Raw genomic sequence first — 6,144 nt, 5'->3', positions numbered from 1 at the left:
ATCACCAGTAGGACTCATATCCACCATGATAATTAAGAAAGTATGACAACTGTATTTTCTTAATGACAAAAATTGATCAAATCATTTCTAGGAAGCTTTTTCAGCATTTAGTTAGTTAATGAAGGATTTTCTTTCACTTCTGAATATTGTATGTAGAAGCGAATCTGATGGTAACTACTTTTAATTTTGAGGGTGGGGGAGGTCTAATCATTATAAATAAATATTACTGAAGCGGCTGTTCATAGATGTTGTTGACGGTAAATAGGAAAAAAGCTGTCTAGGGAGGTCATCCCAGGCATATATACTTCTTGGAATATTGGAATATACTTCTTGGAATATTGACTTCCTTTCATCCACTGAGATATTAGCTCCAGGAGGGCAGTCACCCTGAGTATTGTATTTATCAGTTTATGTCCCCTTGTGCTGGGCACGGTGCCTTATCTGTAACAGGTGTTCTATGCATGTATGTTCACTAATGAATGTTTGAACTATTAATATTTTCATGGGTATTTCCTGGTTCTTTTTGACTGCCACCCTCCATAGGTATTTCTTACCTATTTGATTTAATATACTGTCTCATTTAGTTCTTACTGTGTTTAGTGCTGCCTTATTTCAAAGGGGAGGTAATGTGGCTGTATGCTTTTCTCATTAGTTCTTGTGGTAGAAATTCAAATTGGTTCTTACAGAATGTTCTCAAAGCATAATGCAGAGGCACATAAATATGCCTTGATTTTATTTATTTGAAATCTGCAGATTTGCATGCAGGAATGTCAGTAAAATGCTAGAGTTTGTTGTCAGCCTCTGTAGCATGATAAGCAACCCAAGAGCTTCCTGGAAAAAATGCTGTGTCATCTTATTTTTTATGCTCATTTTTAGTTTTCACATCTGAAATGTCCCCTTTTTGCTAGTAAGGAACTTCTTTCTCATGAAATGAGTGAGACTTCACAACATTAAAATAACCTCTGACAGTGCTTTTGAATTGAATGTGCTCCTTTTGATTGGTGCTGCACTGCTGATCATCCATGAGTTGGGATGCATAGGTAAGCAGTTACAGTGTTGCACGCCTTACTTCTAGTACATTGTTACTTATCATAATAGGTGTTCCCTTGAAACATCTTTTTGAAACATTTCCAAAGATTGTCAGGATTCCCAAATAATATTCTACTATACTTCATGTTTTGTTAAAGGAAGATTGCAAAGGACATCTTCCACTTTGCTTTTGTTTGTTGTTATTTGTATATTTTTAGCACTTAGTATTATTTTTATAAATTTAGTACTGTTTCTTTTTACTAGAGTCTTAGAAGTAAAGCTGCTGGATTGAGTGGTAGAATGGGATTTGAGAATGCTTATTATTCCCCTGTATTTCCTAATAAGTATTTTGTTTCAAAAAAATCTAGGACAGTAAGTATATTGTGTTATTTTAGAGTTAACTTATTTCAACTATTTTTCTGTATGTTTGGATTTCTTTTTTGCTTTCTTCATTATTAAATCTTGGTGTTTTATTATAAATAAATTCTTTAAATAGTAAACATTGTATCCCTTTGTCTTGTTTTTGCATCTTTTAAAACTATATATTAATATACAAATCACTTAAGAAGCATTTGGATTGAGTGAAAACCAGAAGAGACTGTAAACCAAAAGAAATTCACTTGCTTTCCCATTGTCCTAAGAAAATGAGCCTCAGAGGGCTCTTGTTATGGCACTCAGAAAGTCTGCGTCCCTTATCAGGGTGCCAGTTTGAGTCATGGCACCTCTGCTTCTGCTGGGGTTCCTGCCACCCACACAGGAAACCCTGGAGATCCTGGCTCCTGGCTGGGGAGTGGACCAACATATGGAAGATCTCTCCTTTTCTTTCTGTAATTATGCTTTTCAAGTAGATGGGAAAAATGTGTTAAAAATATGTCAGCACAGTTTGTGGTTTCCAAATATATTTTTAATGACACAGTAGTTGTACCTACATATGACATACAAACTGGCATTTTAACATGTGTATACAGTATATAATGACCAGATCAAGGGCCTGGCAAATCAATCATGAGCTTTTTTCAAATACAGGATTCTAAAAATTATTTCTAGGTGCCACCGATGGCGTAGTAGGTAAAGCTGCAGCCTGGGACACCAGCATCTTATGAGCCCTGGTTCATGTTTTGCCTGTTCCACTTCCAATCAGACTTCCTTCTAATAGACTTGGAAAAGCAGCCAAAGATCAGCCAAATCTGGATTCCTGCTGCCCCCTGGTTTCGGCCTGGCTGAGTGCTAGTTGTCGTGTTCCTCTGAAGAGTGAATTGACAGATAGAAGATGTCATGTCTCCATCTCTGTAATCTGACTTTCTAATGAATCTTGAAATAAATAAAAATTATTTCCATACTGTAAGCATGTCTTACTTGTAAAACATTATTTTAGTGGATGTCTTAATATTTGTCCTATCTTATCTTGGTATATATGTCCATAGACATATATATCTTAATTGAATGATGTTGGCATAAGGTGATCACGGGTAAGTATTTGCAATTGATATATATAGTAATCTTTCTATCTACATAGATAGATTACTGCTCATTATTTCTCACCATTAAAGACATGACTACAATTAACATTTGAATGAGATTTTTCTTAAACTCTCACAAATCTACTTGCTTTATCAAAAGTATATGGCTCATCAAAAACTTTTGATGGCCTTTTGTGTTCCCAGAGGGTTTCCAGAGTGGTCCATTCTCTACCCACCCAAGGCCATCTCTGTATTGAGATATGTTACGTTAAGCATTCACTAGCCTATTTGCCATTTGTGCAGACCACCACTGTTCTCCCTGGGTCTGCCTGTATTCACCAGAGCCTGCATGTACACAGGTTAAGAACTGGCATACTCTGCTCTTTATCATTTATAATGTGTACTTTTGCTGTTAATCACTTGTAATGTATCCAGATAATTAGTGACTCTGTTGTGGAAAGGGGAAAAAACTAAGTATCTCTCAGCTGACCTCTCTTTTAATATCAGAAAAAAATACTCTCCAGTAACTTTTATCACCAGAAGATCAGTCACCTGTGAAAGTTTCTACTTCTGCCAATCCTTTGAGTTTTCTTAAAGCTCTTTGTTTTATAGGATTTTTAGATTCATTGTATTGCACATTGGTTGCTTTCCCAAGTGTGACTGAAGTTCCCATTTCATCATTGCTTCTTGTAGAAAAAAATGCATTTGATGAACGTTATTTTAAGTTGCAGGAGCACATCTTTGTTGAAGCAGTCTTATGCAGTCTGAGAATATTTTATGATTTTATTTCTTTGTTCACTCTTTGAGTTTGAGTGTTTTTGCAGATTTGTGCTTTTTTTCTTAACTTACTTTCATACCTCCTTTGCACTTTTTCCTACTGGTTTTATAAAAGTTACTTTAAAGAACACTGAGGTTTTTTGTTTGTTCTTGTTTTTGCCATGTGTCAATCTGTTGACCTTTTCACTGATGTCTTATAAATTGACCTCAAAAGACTGTAGCTTCAGTTTGTTGTAGGTAACTGTGTCTGTAAAGATTATGCCTGTTAGTCAAAATGTTTGGCGTGGCAAAGATAGGAAAATAACTGATAGGTTGTTTCTTATATGGATCTTTAGTGGTTTTTTTTTTATATCTATCCTCAGTAGACAGTGACTTTTTATTCATTCTTTGCCCCTGCTCTTCTACATATTGCTCATAGTTAACTATCGTGATAGATGATTAAAGAGGACATGATTGGATTTCAGTCTTGTGGAACATATGTCCTGCATTTTAAGCATCTAAGATTTTTGCATTGTTTTCAGACATGTGTAAAAGTAAGTTGGAAATCTGATTTTGAAGATTCATCTAGGGTGCATGCATTAGCGTTAAATATCTTAAGGGAATAACTAAATGCATATGAAACATGCTGCTGTTAAACATTTATCAGGACATTTTGACAGCATGCAGAAATGATTACATTTTACAAAGAAAAATGATACAAATGGTTAAGATTAGTACAGACACAATTATGTGTATGAAAATAGAAAAAAAGGGGGTGTCTCTCCCTCCTCTTTCGAGAGGCACCCCACTTCCCAGCTTCCTTTCCGGAGGTGCTTCGCCTTCGCTCCCTTCTCTGCTTACCTGGTCTCTTCGCAAATAAACTTTTCTGTTTGCAGCAGAAAAAAAAAAAAAGGGAAATGTATCTTAGGGTTATTAGAGGTTGTTGTAGGCAACAACATAATAGTTGGGTGTTTTTCTGATCCTTTAAGCTTCTGTGTGTCCCAGATATTCTATTGAACACATTATGTTTGTAATTAGAAAATAATGGATTTTTAAGGAATCTTAAGATACAGAAGTTTTAAATTTGTAAGTAAGTGAGAGGCAGCTCTTAGAAATGAGAGTGACTAAAAAAAGTTAATTCACTGATACTATTTTTAACCTCCAATGCAGGTTGAATGTTTTTGACAGAATTCTCATTAACCCGTACACATATAAAGAGATTACCTTTGTAGTGCTGCTGTTTTGATTGGCTCTTGATAATGGTTAATGGCCATCTACCTGGCTGTTTTTTTAGGTTATAAAAGCAGTGCTGTAGATGAACCAAATTGATACTGTCTCAATCCATGTGTTGTGAAAAATTGAACTTGCATACTTTTAACACATTGTTTACTCAATACTATGTCAGTCAATTTCATAACATTCGGAAAAAAAAAAAAACAGCGCTGTGAGGGAAATATTCTGGTGGAGGATGGAAGACAGCCCAGGTCCTAACCTTAGGTCTTAACCATAGAGCTTTCTGTGAATTTTCAATGCTTTTTAAGATTTTAACTGCAACAGTCTCAAAACTTCAGCAATGGAATTTTTTTTGTGTGATGGGTATTTTGTGGAACCCCAATGCAAAGGTTGATTTGATATTTTAATGGTATTCATATTTTGTAGATTTTCATTTTTAGTACTCTAAGCAAAGTAGGGCAGTTTTACAAACATGGAAATGTGTGTGATTAGATGATAAGGACTTGTATTTACTGTAATACCAACTCTGTGTTTTAGGTGGTTGGTATTTTGTGGGGTAACTTCTCTCTCTCTTTTTTTTAAGATTTATTTTTATTACAAAGTCGGATATACAGAGAGGAGGAGAGATAGGAAGATCTTCTGTCCGATGACTCACTCCCCAAGTGAGTGCAACAGCCGGTGCTGTGCCAGTCCGGAGCCAGGAGCCAGGAACTTCCTCCAGGTCTCCCACACCGGTGCAGGATCCCAAAGCATTGGGCCGCCCTCAGCTGCTTTCCCAGGCCACAAGCAGGGAGTTGAATGGGAAGTAGAGCTGCCTGGGTTAGAACCAGCACCCATATGGGATCCTGGCGCATTCAAGGCAGGAACGTTAGCCACTAGGCCACGTCACCGGACCCACTTCTCTTTTAATTGAATGATGTTGGCGTAAGGTGATCACGGGTAAGTATTTGCAAATGATGACTGTTCTTGTCAAGACATTCAGCTAACATGATCTAGTGTCTTAAAGTGTGATACTGGGTTGAGTTGTTTGTATTTTGTAAGTAGTACAATTAGAGAAAAATCACCCAACACTTAAACATTAGTAATTCATGTGCACTATACTAAAGACTGAGTGAAGAGAACGAGTACTGCAGCCAAGCTCAGAAAGCCTTTAGAACTAAGGTGGGTTAGCAGCAGGAGGCAGTGAGCCAGGGAAGGTTTAGGGACTGAGGTTAACCTCAAAATGCAAGTTTACGTGATAACGTTTTAAAGATGGATTTAAAAAAAAGGTAGATTATTAGCAGTGGAGAAAGACAAAATGCTGAAACAGAAGGGACAGGAAGCACAAAAGGATATGAGTACAAGATCTTATGTAAGGAATCATAAAAGTTGACACCCAGTAGAATATGGGTGAAGTAATCATATAATTTATCATGAAAAATGGGATACTAAAGAGTGAAAGTAGGCACTAGATCAAAGTTAGTGGGCATTGTCACTGAGTATGCCAGTGTCTTAAGCACCACATTGTGTCTTGTTAGTACAGGCATTTAAGGCTGTCATATCTGTGTGTTCTGCATCCATAGATTCAACAACAGATGAGCAGCAATTTTTTTTTTTAAGATTTATTTATTTATTGGAAAGTCAGATACACAGAGAGGAGGAGAGACAGAGAGGAAGATCTTCTGTC

This window comes from Ochotona curzoniae, unplaced genomic scaffold (assembly GCF_017591425.1).
Source record: "Ochotona curzoniae isolate NIBS_2020 unplaced genomic scaffold, NIBS_Ocur_1.0 contig_2210, whole genome shotgun sequence".
NCBI lineage: Eukaryota > Metazoa > Chordata > Mammalia > Lagomorpha > Ochotonidae > Ochotona > Ochotona curzoniae.
This window is presented reverse-complemented; position numbering follows the sequence as displayed.